At 35.3% G+C, this 21,678-nt stretch overlaps 1 long non-coding RNA gene across 5 annotated transcripts; it reads right to left on the bottom strand.

The window, feature by feature from the left end:
• Window positions 1-2,786: 2,786 nt before the first annotated feature.
• Window positions 2,787-21,044, bottom strand: LOC131148928 (uncharacterized). 5 transcript variants are annotated; one of them, XR_009135089.1, is made up of 9 exons: window positions 20,628-20,956; window positions 19,602-19,694; window positions 12,970-13,176; window positions 12,629-12,876; window positions 12,337-12,537; window positions 12,174-12,261; window positions 12,000-12,101; window positions 11,453-11,903; window positions 6,945-7,133 (listed from the first exon to the last, which is right to left on the bottom strand). It is a non-coding gene; the product is annotated as an uncharacterized LOC131148928 (long non-coding RNA). The 5 variants fall into 5 exon arrangements; XR_009135088.1 differs by lacking the exon at window positions 6,945-7,133 and adding an exon at window positions 2,787-4,021 and having other exon boundaries at window positions 12,174-12,537; window positions 20,628-20,943; XR_009135090.1 differs by having other exon boundaries at window positions 12,337-12,876; window positions 13,000-13,176; window positions 20,628-21,044.
• Window positions 21,045-21,678: the final 634 nt, after the last annotated feature.

Genomic DNA, 21,678 nt, shown 5'->3' with positions numbered 1-21,678 from the left:
TTTCTAGTTCCAAAAAGTATAGTTATGTCCACAAAAGATAGGTGGACGGGTTCTGGATTCGCCCTCTCTAAAGGGAGCTACTCCTATATGTGCCATTAGATCTTTTTATAACTTCTTGTTAAGATTTACTATAACTTAGTTCTGATACCAATTGAAATTAGAATAGCTTTCCCAAGAGGGGGGTGAATTGGATTATTTAAAAATTTAAACTCTTTCTAACTTCTTATTTTTTTTAATGTAACAAAAAGAAAGTAAATCAATCAACTTATGATCACAACCAAATCACACCACAAAGTATTGAAAAATTAAAAAAACAATCCAACCAACCAAAGTATGAAAATCAATCAATCATTCAAGAATGTTATGCTTTTTGATAGTAGCCTTGTAGTTGTTTGCAAAACCTACTTTGAATGGAATTTTAATGTGTTTCTCTTAATCAAGATTTTTGCAAATTAACCAACATACTCCCTTGTGGGTTTCCATAAACGGTTAATTAAAATGTACTTTCTAAAATCAAGAGTCTTCTTTGAATTTTGATTTTAAGCCTTGCAACCTGCACTTTGCATATGTGACAACCTGCTTATTTTTTCATTTTTTAAAAATATAATAATAAAATCAATATCACCAATCTCAGCTCAGCAGATCATAATCCACCTGGACCTGTGGGTACTACGGATACATCAGAACAACCAACGGAAGCCTATGCAGCAGGAAACATACAATCATATACATCTCAATGTCATATATCACAATATATGCTAGAGTCTCTACAATCACTGTATTTCAATATATATATCCCAAAAATCATATCTAGGGACATTTCCCCAAAATCTAACTGTCCCTACAAAACTTACCCTTCAAAAAGGGCAGATAACTGCTCTAGATTAGCGGGGATTTTCCCGCTCTCCTATTTAGGGCTCCTAAAAAGTTTATAAAATTTAGGGGTGAGACACCTCTCAGTAAGGGAAATAAACTAATACCAGTGTGTGGCAACATGAGTATTCTGTATTCTACATATATCATACATAACATACTCAGTAACTGTTTGTCAAATCTGGGAAAACATATATATCATCAAATCATGGTAGAACATACTACATTTTCATAAACATATTTCATCTCATATAGTGATAATACAAAAACATCCCTGATAGGTTAGCTGGCTGTTGTCATGTATTACCCCCACATGACTGGGTTGTGTGGCCCGAAGGCGGGACCTGACAATGGTTGACCGACCACTGCCAAGTCAAACGTACAGTCTGTAAGTCCAATGGGTCTGCCTGACCTGGTTCGTACACTAGGGGCAATCACACACACTTCTTACAAACCACATTGACCATCCAATCTCACACCACTCCGTACAGTAGCATTAACACAAATATCATGATCACGAAGACAATGGACACATAGCAACGGTACCGTGCAAGTGCTAGTCTAGACCAAGCCAACCAGGTTCTGATATCATATAGTATATACTGAAACTGTGATACATGGATATCTCATATCATAAATTTTCACATCAATCATATCATTTTGCATATATATATATATGTGTGTCAGAAAAATCATCAGCGTGTACGCTGATATTTCACATTTTACCGTAGCTCGGCCCGTACGCCAACAATTATAACACAGCCTGTGCGCTGGCAATCACATTCATAGCTTGGCCCGTACGCCGAAAAATCACATCATAGCACAGCCCGTACACTAGTAAATCACACCCATAGCACGGCCCGTATGCCGACATATCATATATATAAAAATCCCGGCCCGTACGCTGGTTTCCCATTATAAAAATCTATATCATAATCCCATTCCAAAAAGCAGTATTTCACAACATTTTATACTCATGCCACACTGAACAGGTTTTTCACGTATTCAACATATCATCATTGAAACAGTATTCTCCCAAATATAAATCATATATGAAAACATATTTACTTTCCAAAAATCAAATACTATATATACATACATTTTCTCAAAAGGAACTAACTTAGTTTATCCCCTTACCTGGCTACTAAGAAAGCCCCCAAAACAATCTAGTCTCACTCCCGTAGGATTTCCTGACCAATACCCTAAAAATGGAAACCCCCAGTATTAAACTTCAGTATTTTCATGCGTACATCATTTCCTATAACTATAACAAAACCAAATTTGGCTTTAAAAGTCTTACCTCAACTCTGGGATGATTCCCAACTTACTTTTGCCAACGATCCGCTCCAACAGATTTGGAGAGAACTTCCCCAAGAGCGTCGTGGTGGCTTTGGATTGTCGATCCGGCGTAAATTTAGCCCGAAATCGACAAAGGAAAGAGAGAAAACCAAAGGGGAGAGAGAGAGAGAGGGAAAACTTAGCTTAATTGTGAAGATAAACTCGGATTTTTCATATTTATAGAACAGGGGATTTCGTCGACGAACCACGTCATTCATCGACGAATCCTTCAATAATTTCGTCGACGAAATTCAATCCTCGTCGACGAAATTCAGTCGGCTCAAAATGCCTCTTGGTATTTCTTCGTCAACAAATCCCCTGTGTTCGTCGACGAGGACCTGATAACGTTCCCTCAGTTTTTCCTTCCAAAATGCAATGTCATCGACGAACGCTTGTAGACTGCCTCCTTCTGTTTCAGTTTCCATTTCCTTTTCTTTTATTGTTTAAATACTATTTTAAATTCGGGTCGTTACAGCATACATAAGAATATATGATGCTAAAAATAAAGAGAGTAAGGATGAGAAGAACACCGAGATTTACGAGGTTTGGCTTATCCCCAGCCTAAGTCCTTGCCTTTGGTAAATTCCACCAAAGGATTCCACTAAGTATGCTCCTTTCCGGGTGGAGCAAGCCTTTTACAATATTCCCTCTTTTTCAGGAAGAGAAACCTCTCCAAGAGAACAATCCCCGCTTGGTACAACGATCCATACAAGCTTTGAACCGTAAATTATACAATGAGAAGGCTACTATGATCTGAGTACAAAGAAACTCTCAAAACATAGTAGAGTTGTACAAGTTAGAACATAAATTATACTACAATCAAATAATAATAAAGAAAGTATGATGCTCAAGTATAGAGATCACCAAAGGTTCGTTGATTGAGAAAACTTAGTGTAAGAACCGTCGTTTGATGATTCAGCAGTGATTTCAGAACTTTTTCTACCAGATGGAATGTAAGCAATAGAGAGCTTTAAGAGATTGTAAGCTTTGAATGCAAGAGTGTTGAGTAATTGCTTGGATGATTGAATTCTTGGGATTGAAGGAGTATTTATAGGCAATTTAGGATTACTTTCCTTGTTCCCCAAGTGACTTGGAGTGTCCACCAAGTTTTTATAATGTTCATATTTGAAAAACGAATTTTTGAAATTTTCCTGTTGGAGTTCAAAAAATCAAAACCCGTGGAGTTAATTGGCTGACCAGGCGACTAGGTAGTGTATTTCCACAGGGTCAGTCGGTTGGACAGGCAGCTGACACCCTTTTGTCTTCCAGAAATTAAATCAGGAAATAGTCAGTCGGCTAGCGTGACACAGTTCAAAATGGGTCAGTCGGCCAGGTACTGTCAGTCGGCTGGGTGGTTTAAGTTCATTGAGTCAATCGACTAGACAATTAATTTTGTTGTTGTTCATCTGTCAGTCAGCTGACTAAACCCAGAGTATTTTGGTCAGTTGACTGACCAATCTTTTCTCTAATTTTTTCATTTTTGGTTTTCAAATTTAATTTTGCTCTTGTTTTGGTATTTCATAAAACATTTTTCGGGGTTTTAAAATAGGTCTCTAAGTCCATGTATTTCTCCTAAAGAGCTTCATATTTTCTAAATTATATTTGATACGAAGTACTTACAAACAGCTTTTCTAAATATAGCATTTGAGTACTAAATCTTCAAGTCTCTTGATGATCCCCTTGACTTCAAGTCCCTTTTGGTCTTCAAGCTTTTTCATTTGTTTTTAAATACTCAATGAAGCTTTCTCTTGATTTGTCTTTGATTTCCAACTTACTTCCATGACAAATGTAAGTGTTGAGTTATGTATACCTGAAATAAAGTCACTCAACAACACATATTAAACCATCTTCATTTGTTATTTTCAAAACAAGATTTAAAAGCCTAGTTAGGCCAACACCCTCACTTATGGTGAAGGAAAACCGTGGTTACAAAAAAACCACAAGGGATTTACAAATAACTAACAAAACCAGCCCAGGAACTAAAACCAAAACAAGGCTATCAAAACCTTTATCATTAACCAACTAAAATAAACTAAACATGCCAGAATGAACTCAAAACAAAAAAATACAAATAAAATAAAGATACCTACAAACTGAAGAAAAATACCTACAAAACAAAAAACCCGAGGAAAACATAGGGGAGCTAAAAATGACAATTAAAGACGAAGGCTTTGAATACTCATTTTAGCCATACGAATTAGACCTCTCATTTTACTCGACATCTCATCACCTACAAAATATCTCCTCATGTTGCCTCCCTCGCCTTGACAAGCCAAGTAATCTTCCACCTAATTACCTTCTCTAAATTGATATTTTATATAAAACTGAAAGTCTTGTAGCTCCTCCTCTAACAATTCCCAAAATTCACATAAGTACTAGGAAGAGAAAATTCCTAATGTGATCCATCACACCACCAATTCCAAGTCGCTCTCAATACAAATATTTTGATATCCCAACTCTTTACAGAGCCGAACACCACTAGTAAGTCATCTTCAAGGAAGAGGAGAAGAGTGAAGAATAAAAAAACTATTCCTCATCACCCTCTTATCTATCCTTCTTTCTCTTCCTAAACTTTCTCTAATCCTCTTCTTTGCCCTATTTCTTTATGAGACCAAACAACGCTACAACCCTAGGAAGGAAATTAGCACATAGAAACAAAAAAATATTTTATCCACTTGAATGAAGGTTTTGTAAAAAATAGTTTCAACTTCATGCCAAAGAACTTCAAATATTAAGATGCTTTCATGAGGTTTCAATCTATGCAACCGCAAGGACCAAATTATACTCAACAAATCCTATTTTTAAAAGTATGCTTCAAGTATTGACAAGATACATAAACACATGATAGGATTTAAAGAAAACAAACCTTGCATGAAAATCAACCAACTTTCTTTGAATCTCTCAAATGTGTGTGCTTCCTTCTTCAAGTTCTCTCCTTCTAACTTATGTTTTCCTCTTCTTCCCTCTTGTTTCTTCCTTATCGAAAATCCTAAAAGTTAGCTTATATATTCCTCCTCATCTCTCCTATTGCTTACCTCTTTTAAGATTCAACATTAGCTCCCCTAAGTCTCTCCTTTGGCTTCTTATTTATAATAAGAAAATTAGTACTTGACTAAAATCTTTCTATTTGCATGAGTGCCCTTGAGGGCAAGGAAAATCACTTCCTATGGGTGCTCAGAAACCCAAATAAATATATTTTAAACAAGGACAAACCAGGCAATTAGGATAAAAGCACAATAAACACAAATGATGTCCTAAAAAACAACCAATTATGCAATTCAAGCTAAAAAAAGACCCTTTGAAAGGGGTTCTAAGCCCCCCTCCCCCCCCCCCCCCCCTCCCCCAAACAAGAACACAATGTAAAGTAAAATAAGTTTCAGTCAAAATGGGCATCAACAATTCGTAACGGGTTTTTAATAGTGGACGAGGTCATGACCCCATCTTCATTGTTCAAGTGTATTTGGGGGTGGAAATGAGCTATTTGCAATGAATACTATCCGTCTGTAAAGCTTATTTTTCTTACAATGAGTGCATTTCTATTCCCAACTCAACTTATTTTAGGTAAAAATGTTAATAGGTTAATAATAATGGTAACAATGTTGATTTTCACATAGTAAAATATTTTAAGCACTTAATTTCTTGATTTTATTAACGTTAATAAAACCCATGTGAATACTATTATCAATAAATATATTGACCCAAAATGTTTACATGAAATAAAATATTAAATACTGATAGAAGACTTTACAATATTTCATTTAAAAATTAACTATCCTACTTCTGATTATCCTAGAAGCCATGGTTGGTCTTAATACTGACTTTTTGGGCATTAGCTTTAATCCTATTTAAACCACATAAAAAAGGGCATCATAGTTATTATAATTTTGCATTTAGTTAAATTGTAAAATCATGCCAGAAAGGTAAATCTTACAAGTAAAATACTTTACCAATACTTTTTTACCTTAGGCATCATGTAGATTGTCTAATGAAATTGTTTGATAAAAAACCAAGCACCCACTACAAAAAATAAGAGTATTAGTGAAGGATCAAAACCGTTACTAATACTTATAAATTTGTCACTAATAGTTTTAAATTAGTTGCTATATCTGCCATTACTACTAATTATTAGTGACGAATTTTGAACTGTCTAATAATGTCGTATTAGTGACGGATTATAACCGTCATGATAACCCCAATACCATCACTATAAATTTTATATTGGCTCGGCACAAATTCGTCACTAATAGTAGGGTATTAGTGACGAATTCCAAAATTGCCACTAATACTGTACTATTAGCGAATGATCAAAACTATCACTAACAATCCACTATTAGTGACGAATCCTAAAACCGTCACTAATAGTGGAGCATTGGTGAAAGATTAAAACCATCACTAATACTTATTAACCTTTAGTGAAGAATCATAATTCATTACTAATAGTATAGTATTAGTGAACGATCAAAACCGTCACTAATACTTATTAGCCTTTAGTGAAGGATCATAATTCGTCACTAATAGTTGGGCTTTAGTGAAAGATCAAAATCGTCACTAATACATGACCTTTAGTGAAGGATCAATATTCGTCGTTAATAGTATAGTATTAATGACGGTTTTGATTCTTCACTAATATCTATAGAAACTATCACTAATTAATTAAAAATTAATATTTTTTAAAATCATTAATTCTTATGAAAATCTGTAATTTCATTTTTTTCATAGATAACATTAAATCATAATTATTAAAAAGATTCATAAATTATTAAAAATTCTAATTCAAAATCAAATACAAATACATTATACAAATTTCGAATGTTTTATACATGAATCCCATATATTCAGATAACAAAAAAATAAAATAAAATCAAAAGTTGCATCCTTCTATAGTGCATGGGATGATGTTGATGGTGTGACAATCGCAAACCCTACAATAAGAATTATAAAAAAAAATAAAATAGTATACGATTTTTGACCATATACGTATTATAAGTGTCAATAATTTGATAGGAAAATAAATGGACATTTAGACAAAGTTAAAAAAAAAAAATTGATACTATTTTAAATTGCTAAATTTTGTCAGTTTTGAGAAATTTTGGCAGCATTTCCCCTATAAATAGAACATTTTTCATAGAAATATGTTTGAAACCTGGATGTTTACACAAACAGTTCACAATAATCCAACTAGTAGTTAATGAATTTTATTAGTGCACAAGATCTTCATATAATCAACATTAAATAATGTAATGTGTTTATGCATCCCACAAACAATCTATATCAAACTATAGTTCTATGAAAAAATAAAATATGATGTTGAGGTTTACATGGCTTCTTTAGGACTCAAAAACAATTATTATAATCAAATAATGCAAATGAGTCCATTATTGATAGAATTTTCACTTAGCATATGCAAAAGTAAATTTAGAGATGAAGTTCAAAATTCATTTGAACTTCACTCATCCTTTCAAAAATGTTTTAACATTCAACACACTATAATCATTCTCACAAATATGGTATATGACTTTGATTATTTTGCATTAGAATTTAACAAATTTTCAGTAACATGCCGTCTGTAAATAGAACATTTCCCAAACTTACAAGTCACAAACTTACTTTACCAGCTGATAGTATTTAAGCATATTTCTTACATGATCAATTTTCCTAAGTATACCCATTCATGAATCTCTTTATCAAGCTCACGTGTATTAGACTTAAAAGTATGAGGTATAGATGTTGAATTTTCTATGCACAAGAATAGAACAATTATATACTAGGATTTGATAACTTACCTAAAAAAAATCATTATCATGATGTAAATGACTCTAAAAGTGTAACCTGCCATCCTCTTAACCACTTGACTGTGAACCATTAACTACCAGGCCACTAACCCCAACAATGATACTACAAGGGTAACTCAATACAAATAGTAGAATGCAAATAGTACAAACCCCCCCCCCCCCCCCAAAAGAATAAGAAAGCAGAAAATCACATCATTGCAGAAAAAAGAAAATGACGAGCAAAAGAACACATAATGCAGTTGATTAAGCGCCGAAACTGCGTAATTGGACGTTTAACCCGAGTTTCACGGTTTATATTTTTAATTAAATGTCCAAAATTATCCAATATTTTAATAAAATGCCAAAATCATCATTCTTGAAATTTATTGCACTATTTATGAAGTTTTGGTATTTTTTTGTCGCAGGAAAATTTCCGGGAACCAAAACCGACACCTGTTCGTATTTCGTGCATAACTTTTCCGTCCAAGTTCCGATTGAGATGATTCAAATTTATGGAGAAAGAGGAAAGGATCATCTACAACTTTCATGTTTTGAGTTTTGTGAGATATGGGCTCCAGAAGAGCAGAATTTGCAATGAACAGAGAACAAAAAAATATAATAATTCGGGTCCTCTAAATGGGTCGGGTCTCCTATCCGGGTCTAGGGCTTTCTTCCCCAATCTCTATTTATTCTTCTTTTCTCCTCTTTCCCAGCTGTGCCCTGCGCACCACCCTCCTCTCCTCTTCCTCTTCTTCTTCTTCTTCTTCTTCTTTAGTTTGCTTTGTTTTTTTTTATCTTACTCTCTTCTCTTCCCTTTACTTTCTCTCCCTCAAACTCTCCTCTCTTCCCCTGCTCTTCCTCTCCCTCTGGTTCTCTATTTACCTACCAGCTCTCTGCACAGCAGCCACCACAGCAGGACAACCGCAGCCAACTTCTCCAGCACAGCAGCAATACCCGCAGCCTGCAGCAACTCTTGTAGCAGCTTGCTGCACACGGCCAGCAACACAACAGCAGCACAGCCCCCTGCCCAGCCCCTCTGCAACTCCAGCAGGTAACAGAGCAACCTCTAGTCAAGCCTCCTCCGCCCTCTGCTCCAGTTACAGCCGCAGCATCTTCACCAAACAGCAGAAGCAAGCCATGGCAGCAGTTCCATCCAACAGATCCTATGCACTGCAGCCATAGACCCAAGCATCCTTCTAGGCTTTTGTTTTCTTCTCTCTCTCTCTTTATTTTATTTTATTTTATTTCATTACTTGTCTTGTTGTTCCCTTCTTTCCATTCTCTTTCAATGTTTTGTTAATTGTTTTTATTTCAAGTAAAGTTCAAGTTGAATTGTTATTATTTAGAGAATTTAATTTTATGAGTATTAAGTTTCTGTTAAAGTTGTTTTCTTCCTTTTGTGTTTTGTTGGTTTTGCTTTTATGTTCGAATATGTCAAGTTTGATTTCTTAAAAAAAAAAAAAATGAATAAAATATAAAAAGAAAAATATATTGTTTTTGTTTTGAAGTATTCCAAGTTTAATTTTCTTTTGAGATTCAGCTTAGTTTAGGATCGGTGTTTATTAAAGTTTGTGTTTTTATCATGTTTTGTTTTCGTTTAATTCATTAATAAATTAGTTTTAATTTGAGGTCCTTCTTGTTAAAGGTTCAATTTTTATTGTATGCATTTGTGTCCGATTGAGTTTCCATTGCATATTTTAATTCCTTATTCGTAGTTGCCATATTTTATAATGCATGTTTAGGTATTTCCTTAAGTAGGTTAGGGTTTCCATTCTTGTTTTTTAAATTAGTGAATGTTAGTTTTAGGGTTTAAAATTGCGTGTTATTTAATTTGTCAAAAGTGAAATTGAGCAATCTTGAGATCCCGAATCTGAACTGAGTTCAGTACAATTTTATTTTCGATTGGACGAACGTAAAATCTGAGATTAAAACGCATTCCCTGATGAGCAGATCTAGCCCTTGGGCTTAATATTACACGATGTAACTCCTATACTTGGGATAGCTTTCGAGCTGCTCATTTTTCGAGTGAGTCAGCAGTCCCCACCCCCCCCCCCCCCCCCCCAAAAAAAAAAAAACAAAACAAAAAAAAACCCAATAAACAAAAAAAAAAAAAAACCTTCCAAAAACTAAATACAATTACCTCTAGCCAATTGAAAGTTAGAAACTTTTTAGAGGAAGAAAAAAGAAAAAGGTAAACTTGCAAAATGAACCTCCAAGGACTCTTCAAAGACTACTAAAGCCCAAATTAGCATCCACCCATAATTTTGCAAGCCAAATTTACTCTTTATAACTTTGTGCTGGAGGGAATTCACCTGCAATAAAAACCACCACAACCACTTAACCAAAAAGACAGTGGCTTTTGACACCATATATCCAAGACCCAATCCTTCCTCATTCAACCTACACACCACCTCCCACTTAACTAAACTCTCTCTCCTCTCCCCTTTGCCTGACCAAAGAAAATTCCTCATAATCCTCCTAAGTTTTTGAGTTACCCCTCCAAGAATCCTTAAAGGAAAGAAAAAGTAAAGCATGATGCATATAATTTCTTTATGCTCTTTCTCTAGGGGTGGAGCTGAGCTCCTCTAACTATTTGATGATTATGCTAGAATGAAATTTAATATTCAATTAGTTTTCACTCATTCTTTCAAAAATATTTTATCATTTATTTTAACATAATCATCTTTGTACATGATTTTACTTTGGAAAAAAAAATCTACCAAAATTTCGACAGCACGTTGTCTGTAAATTAGACATTTTCCCATAAAACTTGTACTTGATAGGTTCAAATAAGCAATTTATGATTCAGTTCAAGATACACGAGAACCTATATCCACTACTAGCTTGCAATTCACATCCACTACATCCGCCATATAGGAGGCATTCTAGACTATGCGTGCAATCAGGTAGCACAATTAACAATTCACATAACATATAAATCATCCATAAAAAAGATTCAATCATTTAATGCATTATGGAAATAAGTTTGCAATTCTGTTTATAATGACATATCAGCATAAAAGATATGATATCAAGAGAGTATTTCAATTTATAACCATGAAAGATAAATGCTCCCCCTGAGTAATGCACTCGACTCATTTTATGCCTTTTTCATTACTCATAGAAATAATACCAATCACATAACACATAGACACCCTTCTACATTTAATCCAATTCAAACTTAAGCATTGGAATTTAACGAAATTTCGGCAGCATGCCATCTGTAAATAAAACATTTCCTAAACCTGCAAGTCACAAAAGTTCTTCCAAAGTTTAGCTAACCAAGCAGCAGTAGTACACAACCTAGGGTTTGTCTACGCATATATGAAATTGCAGAAAAGATAAATCAACTCCCAACAGCACAAGTAATACAGTTCCAATATCTCCCAACAATTCACAATTCAGCATATGAATAGAATTAAACAAGTAACAAAACCACCAGTATGCAGTTCAAACTATGTTTTACATACCTTCTAATGAGAGGAGCCACCAACATCATCTGGTTGAGATCGGTGCATCATTTCTTAGAATTGTGCTTGCTTGTTCAGAATTGCGGCGAGTGTGGCTTCAACGGTGGAGACCTTGTCTTTCAAACTTTGGTTCTCCATCGAGATGTTAGACACCAAGCCTTTCACACTCTGGTTCTACACTGTGACGTTAGACACCATGTCTTTCAATTGCTAGTTCTCTATTTCCATCGTATGCATCCGCTGAACCATCGCGTTCGCCTGAGACTCAGCGTCTCAACGCACTCATTCCATCTCAGCACGAGCTGTCGCCCCCATAGAAGATGATGTTGTAAGGGTGATGTATCCACTTCCAAGACCTTTAACCTAACCCCACACTCATTCCCAAAGCACCTGAGCGATTATCTGGTAATCCGTCTGCAACAAGTGCATCCCTCAGCTCGACTATCTTCGCCTATTTTTAGTCATGAAAATGATAAAAAGAAAGAAATAAAAATACAACTTTGATGTTTTGAATCAAATTATAAACTAAATATTTTCTTTGACTTACATGTTTGCCCTACGCACCGTCGCACCACTCCCCCAATCGCCTTTGGTGTGCTCTTTGATAAAGATCCGAAAGTGGCTCCTCTGTGCCAGTCTCGGGATCACGCTATATGATCATATAAAATATCATTAATATTAATTCATGTAATGGTTAGATATTCTAATATATAGCAATTACCCTTCGATGATTTACGAATAACTTCGACCCACCACAATGCGTCGTAGGGAGTTTGCTGCTGTTCACAGCATTTTTTTTTACATATAGCCTACAAAAAAGATGTAAAGACTTCTTATTCGCCACATCAAAGCTTAAAGTAGTTATTATAATACAAACACATCACCTGATAGTGTGGATCAGAGAAATGGAAACACACCACCTCCCAATCCTATTGGGATATCTTATTGTATAGGTGAGTTTCTACTTGATCTCCCATTGCCCAAAAATGTTCACGCATTTTCACATGATAGGTCTTAAATTTATTGCACAGTTGGACGTCCACCGCCCTCTTCACATGGTCTGTGTGGAGAATGTCCATATCGAACTCCTCATGCATAGGTAATACAGTTGGAATGTTAGACAGTTGTTTGGCTAATATATAAAGTCAAAAAAACAAAAGGTTTGGGATTGCTTACCAAGATGCGCATGTAAAGAACCATACGTTGTGCCTCAATCACTTGCGGCCAGCTGAAGGCGGTGAACGAATCGTACTGTCGGCAGATAATGTCGAGCTCCCGTGCCCACGCTGGGCACTAATCATCACGCGGGGCTGTGAAGCCTAGAGGAATGTCTATCTGAATGCGCTGCCCCGTCCTCTCCAGGTGCTTCTTAAGTGTTGTGTTCTTCACTACACCATGGCCTGACCTGACCGTGGATATCAATGCTGAAAGAAAAGTTAAATTAAGAACAATATTTTAATCATACACGTGAATAACTATCAATAGTTTACATCAAAATAAATTAATCATAGCCTTACCAACAATGCTCATCATGGTAGGCAACTCACCCTGCGTGTCATCCCCAACTGAGGTATCCATGTCTGGTCAAGGTCCTGATGGCTCAGACAATGATGGTGCCACATCAGGACTAATGGGCTCCACCGGTCTCAAAGACGTCAGATCATCATGCGATGTAGTCGAGAACCTGAATGGAAGTCGGTCACGACGACCTCCTAGAGCCATGTCTGCAAAATATTAGACAAGTAAATATAAGAAGTGTGAATATTAGATGGATGCATAATAAATATATTTTCAATTATTTACACATGTCAGATATATAGTGACAAACATAACATGCTTACCTCCTTATACGTCCTCAATATTGGTATCATCCTCACTTTCTAAAGTGTCTTCCTCTTCACGACAATACTCAAACCCTGTTTCATCTTCCCCATCACTTTCCTCATCGTCAATGAAGTGAACGTCTACAGAATTCAATTATAATATCATAAATCCCTACGTATTCTGCCGTGACACCAACCCTATTCAATGGTAAAGGATCGACTCCTTCTACAACATTAAAAGTAGATTGCGCTGCTGCACTAACAGATGACTCATCTTCTTGGAATGCAGCCTCACTGGCACTCTTCTCCCCATATGCAATTTCTGTAATAGCATACAAACTTTGGGGAGGAATCTTTTAGGCAATATGCCAATCACCCTTCAATTTTGTGTCTTTAAGGTAAAACACTTATTTTGCTTGCATCACTAGCACAAAAGGGTCATTTTGATACCATGTCTTGCTAAAATTGACATTGGTAAAGTAGGCATCCGTGTTTATCCCAGTCTTTTTATTGCCAATGTCCCACTATGTACACTTGAACAGGTGGACGAGTCTATTGGCTCCATAGTTAAGCTTTATAAAGTCATCCAAGACACCAAAGTAATCAATTTCTTCATTTCCTTCTGTGCCTAACACCGCAACCCCACAATTTTGGGTTTTTCTATTCAGTTCGAGGGACTTTATATCAAATCATAACTCGTTGACAATGCAACCGCTGTAGCGGTTAACTCATTGATCAGGGCCACATGCCAACGCGTACAAATCTTTACTTGTCGTTGGTTCTTTATTTTAATACATGACTTTCATCTATTAAATAAACAAGAGTTTAGATGAGAAAATCGTCAATATTGAAAATGCATATTGTTTCGTACTCGGGCAGTATTTGTTACTTACATGGCTCCCAAACCAGTTGGAAAATTCCTTTTTATGTCTTTCGTCAACATTCATTTAATTTTGGGCCAAAAGTTTAGTTTTATGTTCGCTATATGCAACAATAGTACATGTTAATGTCAAGTAAGTATATAAATATGCATATGTAAATAAAATGCAAAGTAAGGAATTTCGAACCATGTACTCGATATATGGAACAATTTCTTCATAATTATTGAGGATGTAAAAATTGGCCTTTTGTAGGTCGTCCATACCAATGAAATCATAAACCCATGCACTGAACAACCGAACATTTTCTCGAAATATAGAGCTCCTCGGTTCTTCATCTTCAGCATTACTAGCATGAACGTCTGCATTTCACTCCTCACAAGTGAACCTTGTGTCAATATCATGTAAATACATTAAGAAAAATGCAAGACATTTACTATCAGTGTATGCCTCAAAGATTGAACCTTCCGGCCGTGCCTTATTATGCACATACCTCTTCAAAGTGGATAAGAACCTGTGCATTTTACATAGCATTATTAACTTGTAGACACAAAAAGGAAAAAAAAATTGAGAAAATCACATGACCATTATAGAATGACTTTATAATTTACCTCTAAATAGGATACATCCAACGATATTGGACTGATCCTCCAATTATGGCCTCCCTTGGTAAATGGACGGCTAGGTGGACCATCACATCGAAGAATGCTGGCAAAAATATTTTCTCCAGCTTGCATGGTATGATCACAATGTCATCCTTTAACCGTTCAAGTACGTTTACGCTCAATTTTTTAGAGCATAACTGTCAAAAAAAGATCCCCAGCTCAATCAGCACCGAGCGAACATCTTCGGTCAAGTGTTCACAAAGGAAAACGGGTAGAACCCGTTGTAGAAGGACGTGAAAATCATGACTTTTCATTCCTATCATCTTCCCTTCCTTCATGTTTATGCATCGAGCTATGTTCAATGCATATCCATCAGGGAACTTCACTGATTTCAACCATTCGAAGAATTTATTCTTCTTATCCTTCGATTTGAAAATGTGTAACAAGCTAATGGCATGAGAAGTTTGTCCCCATCACGAAACAAGTGCAACTCAGGCTGTATTCCCATATATTACATATCCTAGCGAGCATTTGCAGTGTCCTTTGTCTTCCCATTCATATCCAGCAATGTACAAATGACATTCTCACAAATATTCTTTTGGATGTGCATGACATCAAAGTTGTGGCATAGTGAAAGATCTTTCCAGTATGGCAACTCGGAGAAGATGCTTCTCTTTGTCCAATTCAACTCCCACCCAACACATTTTTTTTTTTCAACTGGTTGGTGGTTTTCCAAATTTCACATCTCCAATCGACCTAAGCTGGTTCAATATCTCTTCCCCACTTAGTCACTTTGACTGCAACCTTCATTCAGGTTTTCCATTAAAACTTTTGACTCCACGAGTCCTTTGGATGGCTAACGGTGTTTTCATCTTAAAGACATTTCTCTTAATGCCATCTCATATCAGCAGCAGTCTTTCTGCACATGTACAATCGTTGTAGTCGCGAGATTAATGGACAATATCACAATACTTTTTAGGGGATCGTTTTACCCTTCTTCTAATTTGTTGTATACCTCAGTTCACCACATTCCAGGCACTCATTTATATTTTCATGTTCACCATAAAAGAGTGCAATCATACCTACACACATGTATTAGAATATAACCGAGACCCAATTCACGCATGTATGTCTTCACCTCATAAAAGAACTTCGGGAGTGTTTCACCATCAAGCAGTGTCGCCTTAATGAGGCTTAAATGCATGTTGAATGTGTTCTGAGATAACCCATGCATTGTCCTTACATGAAGCAACTTTATCAAAAACTCTAATTTTGAGAACTTGTTACAGTTTGGATATAGGGACACTCGTGCATCCCTCACGAGATTAGAAAATGGTTTACCGAGTCGATTCAATGTACTAGGATCGCAAGATATGGTACCTGCTGAAGTAGATTCATCACTAGTACACAACACAGCGACATCGTCCGTGTCCACTGCAATCCCCCTTTGCAAGTCACCTAACATTTCGATTAACCCTTCCGAACGTGTATAACCACCTATACTATTTTTGCCCCCTCATCTTCATCATCATCATTATCACTCTGAACTGTGTAATCTTCACTATGCAACACCCATGTTGTGTATCTTTTCTCCATTCTGAAGTATAATAAATGTGTATGAACCAAATCAATGTATTTGAATGTTATGCTTTGACATTTCTTGCAAGGGCACCTTATTTTATTGGCTTTGTTTGCACGAGGACGTGCGAAATCTATGAAATCATGTACCCCTTTCACATATTCTGGCAAAAACCTACCTTGAGTGTTCATCCAACTCTTATCCATGTTCATTAATTACCCTATAATATGTTCAAGTAAATGGTGTTGATTACATTCTCATAATATTTATGACACATGCATCGTGAATCCTATAATCAACCACCTTCCGTGTAGAGTGTACGGATCCTATCCCATTTAGGAATGTTGCATTTACATTATGATCAATTGCTCAAATTCCTTCATTGTAGTCATTATAAATTTCGGCAGCATCTCGCCATGGCTCTCCAAGTACACAAGATGGGGGAAGTGAACATGTTACTAGTTTTCTATCACTAACAAATTATCAAGACACCCCACTATGCACCTAGAGAACACAAGTAGAGGCACGCTCAAAATATATGATGAAAATTGACAAAGCATGAACGATGACAATAATGTAAATACAACTTCCTAAACCGTCCACATTGGACAATCCAAGAATGGTTGAAATACAAACATTACTAATCGTAAGTTAAACAAATAATTAACATGTTCAATTGATTATTAGTCAACATAGTATGATTAATAATCAATTGAATTTCAATAATCGTTTTGTCTCATATGTACGATGAGGCATGAATGTATAGTAACCATTCTTGAACGGGTCTAAGCTTCAATGAACACAAGAAATGACAGTAATTAATTTGGCAGTTTACTTCATATGGCATTTAGTTCTTGGCCTTTCACTGTATTTTATATATTGTTGTTCTGAAGATTTTCTAACCGTGCACAATCTCAAATGAATGCACAAGGATAAAAAAAGTGAACACTTATCTGTGTAAGTAACATCCACATAAATTCCAGAAATAGCCAGAAAAACATAATGATATAGTGAAACACAAAATACAGGTAAAAACCAAAAGCACCATGTATTTTCATTAATTTCAAAGGCAATACAATGTAGATAGAAACATTGAAGCAAGCGTACAACCATTCAAAATGGTAAAACAAAATATAGCAAAAAATAAAATAAAATAAAATAAAAGCAAAGAGTGCATGAGCACAGTACATAAGCAAAAGAGAAAGCATATCAAAAGATCCCAAGCATCTAGTCTATCCTAATCAGAGTTAGAATTAGAATCGAAAATGGCTGAGTAAGGCGAGGCGGCTACTGCTCTAGCGTCGTCTTGGTCCCGTGCCATTTCCTCCAGAAAAAGACGCAAGTTAGGGGTAAGAAGGGAGGGTGGTAGTTTGCGTGGCCTGAGGATACAATGCGGCACCAACTTGTCAGGAATGTCCATCGGAGGCAGAGCCTCAAAATCATATGGTATGGTCGGCCTAATCGTATGGAGCACCGGATGAGCAGGCATGTCTTCTGTAAGCCCTAGGGTAACATTCGGGGACTGCTCTCTAATGGGTGGTGCAACAGAACGTGCCGGGGGCAACTGCACATCCTCAAGAGTCACCCTTGGTGCTCTCGTCTCATCCGAAATCCTTTCGTGCTCACTCAGGGCTGCTCGACCCCTGGAAGAAGACTCTCCCCTTGGCGGGTCTTGGACCCTCTACCGCTTGGCAGCACATCATGGTGAGTAGCCGTGCTTTGAGGCAGCCCGAGGCTTCGTTTGTGGAGGCATTGGCCAAGAAAAACAAAACCCTAAAATTTATGTTGAAAACAAATTTTTTTTTCAAAGGGGCATACTTAACAATAATATTACGGAAAAATATTCACACGTACTTATTAAAAAAATTCAACATAAATTTAATTTTAAAAATCATTTACTAAACCAAAGAAAATCATTAGGGATGACTCAAGTGAGCGTTTCATTTTAATATATATATATATATATACATATGATTATAATATATTAATTCATAAATAATAAGATAAACATTCGAGCTGTTTAGGGTGAGTTTGATCCCCCTCTTTTGTCTTGTCCTTTTTAAAAGATAAAGGTAAATCTAACTTTTGGTATAGTTTTTTTAGTTTCTAAAAATCAACTTTTAGTTTTTTAGAAGTTACAAAATTAAAACTTGAAAAGCCAAAAGCTAATTTTTTTCACCAACAAATTATTTTTTCTATTGTTGTCCTTAATTTTTTCTAACACTATAAAACGGTCAATATATTAATTATATTTCCTAAAACGACCATATTCATTTTAGTTATTATATACTTTTAAACACCTTACAACTTTTTTCATCAAATATTCAAATCTAACTTTTTCTTTCTAGCAGCTCCGTTTTTACAAGGAGACCAAACATTTTTAGAACGACTTCAATAAACTCATTCTTATCATCTCTTTTTAAAAAAGTCAATTTAGAAGTTATTTGTTAAGAATTTATGTTTAAATTTTCATTGTGTACATCAACAGCAGAAGCAAATTTATTATTCATAAAAACACCCAATTCACCCTCCCTCATGAATGCCTACTAAAACCAACAATGATTTATGAATATCAAAACTTTGGACTTTCGTTTTTAGGGTGAAAACCATAGACACCCTTATATTTTTTAAATATGAAACTGCAAAACAAATCATTTCTAGTTAATTTGACTTTATTATTCTTCTATTTATAACTAGTATTCCATTTTTAATTACTAGTAACTTGTTTGATAAGATTTTATTTTAAAATGCTAAGAACATACTAGATAGTGATTAGTAATATTTTTTTAAAAAAATTTTGCAAGTATGTATTATTTCACTTAAGTTATAATTTAATATCATAGTGGAATTTGTACATTTTAATAAGCTTTATAGCATATATATTCAAAAGCACACAGTGTCACTACTCTCTCGGTCTCCTAAGATTAATTGAAATCTGAGGCATCGATGTGTTGGGTATATCATCATACATATATATATATATATATATATATATATATATATGGCCAGTCGGGACCATTATATATATACATTGATCTTTTTTTGATGATTTGATTTGTCTTTGATGGATGGATCAGAGATCATGCAAGGTTATCTGCTGTAGGGAAGGATTCCAATTTAAATACAATTTCCCAATTAATCCAAACACAAACAGAGAAACAAACACAAACACATAATAAACATCAAAAACTGGAAAAAAAAAAAAAAAAACACACACACACACACACAAACAAATTCTTCAAATCTCAGTTCATAGAAACATACCTTGAAGACTGGAAGGCTTCCGGTGGTTGATCTTCAATGGCAACTCCAAAACAAAGGAGAACAAAACAGAGGAGAAAGTCCAACTGGGGTGACCTGAGAACACATAAAACAGAGAGTAATACACGCTGCTTATGTCAACCATTTCATTGATATAAACTGGTTTAACAGAAGCGAAAATTTTTCAATACCCAAAATTTGCATATCTAGAAAATAAATGAAGCTAAAATTATTATTAAAGGGCAAATCTTTTTTAAAAAAAATTAAATAAATAACGCAAACTTCTTCATTTAATTCCTTTTTATTTGTATCAATAACCATTTCTTCCAGTCGATTGCCATTAGCAACAACACTTTTATCTTCCAACGAAATTTCATCCTTTGATTCCATATGTCAACAAACTTTTGCAGGAAAAGAGACAAAAAATCCTGGAGAATTACTGTTCAGCAACTGTGATGAAACCCCAACAAGAAAAACTAGTGAATTGCTCTTCGAAGCCCAAATTCACAAAACAAATGATTTGGAGTAGAGACTCCCATTACAGAAAAATTGTCACAAAAGCCTATAATTAACTTAGTTTGCTTACGTGCTTGTAATTGAATTTTCTCAAATTTGTGTCATAAGATTCACAAGGAAGAAGCCAATCTATCTACTCTTGCAAATCACAACGAAAAAATGGGAAAAGAAAAGAAATGAAAATTCGATCTTACTTGGCACGTTGCTCTGATTTTCATAAATGGAAAAACCCACTTCAGTTCACCCAACTAAGCCTTAACTTGAATGCAATAAAACCACATTCCTTTCCCTTCATCACATTTTCTCAACGACGAAACAACACATAAATTATCTAATAAATTGCAAAAATTACGCACAAACTCAAAACATAAAATTGAATAGAGTAATAGCTAAGAGGACCAAACTACAATAGAGATCCAACAAGCTTTAGCACCAAACCACAAATCTACGCACCAAACGACAAAAAACTAAGAAAACCCACAAAGCTGCAATTCACAGAGATAGCAAAAGTACCTGAGATCTTTCAGTTAGCACATTCCAAGCACCTTTTCGCGCTTTTGCAAGCAAAAAAGGGTTGATATTCTTCAAAGGGAAACCAACATACGAACTCGCAAGGGCTCCTGGAGGTTCAAAACGAAGTCACGAACGGTCGTGCTTCTTCAAAATGTTGAAGACGAACTCATGATCTTGGTTCAAAGCTCGAAGACAAGTTGCGAAGACTTTTGACTGGTTCGAAGGATCGCGAAGGCTTCTGCTGGTTTGAATCACCAAAACGAACTCACGAAGGGCCGAAAGGGGCTAGGGCTCTGTTCGTTCGAAACGAATGAGGGCTACGGGAAGGGCGGAGAGGACGTGCATAGACAGGAAGAAGAAACGAGGAGGAGGGAAGAAAGGAGGAGGGAAAAAGGGATATTGGGAAAGTAGAAAGGCGGGAGGTCAAGGAAATCACGCAGACAGGACATTAGTGACAAACCGCCACTATTACATACATAAATTCTTTTTTCTAAATAAAATACACAATTAGTGAAGAATTTAAAAAATCATCATTAAAACACAACTATTAGTAACAAATCACCAAATTTGTCATAAATATTATGAAATAAAATTTTTTATTTTTTATAAATAAAAAAAGTATTAGTGAGGGTTCCCAAATCCGTCACTAATAAGGGGACAATAGTGACGAATCACCAAATTCGTCACTAATACTATAAAATAAATTTTTTTTTCTTTTTTTTAAAATAAAAGAAGTATTAGTGATGGTTCCCAAATTTGTCACTAATAAGGGTCTAATAGCGACAAATCTCCAAATTCGTTACTAAAATTATGAAATAAATTTTTTAATTTTTTTTAGATAAAAGAAGTATTAGTGACAGTTCCCAAATCTGTTACTAATAAGGGACTAATAGTGGTGAATCTCCAAATTCGTCACTAATACTATGACATAAAAAAAAATTATTTATTTTTAAATAAAAGAAGTATTAGTAACGATTTCGAAATCCGTCACTAATAAGGGATTGTTGACTTTATAAGTCACACCCAGTTTTGATAATGATAAATACTGATA

This window comes from Malania oleifera, chromosome 2 (assembly GCF_029873635.1).
Source record: "Malania oleifera isolate guangnan ecotype guangnan chromosome 2, ASM2987363v1, whole genome shotgun sequence".
Lineage (NCBI taxonomy): Eukaryota > Viridiplantae > Streptophyta > Magnoliopsida > Santalales > Ximeniaceae > Malania > Malania oleifera.
This window is presented reverse-complemented; position numbering and strand designations above follow the sequence as displayed.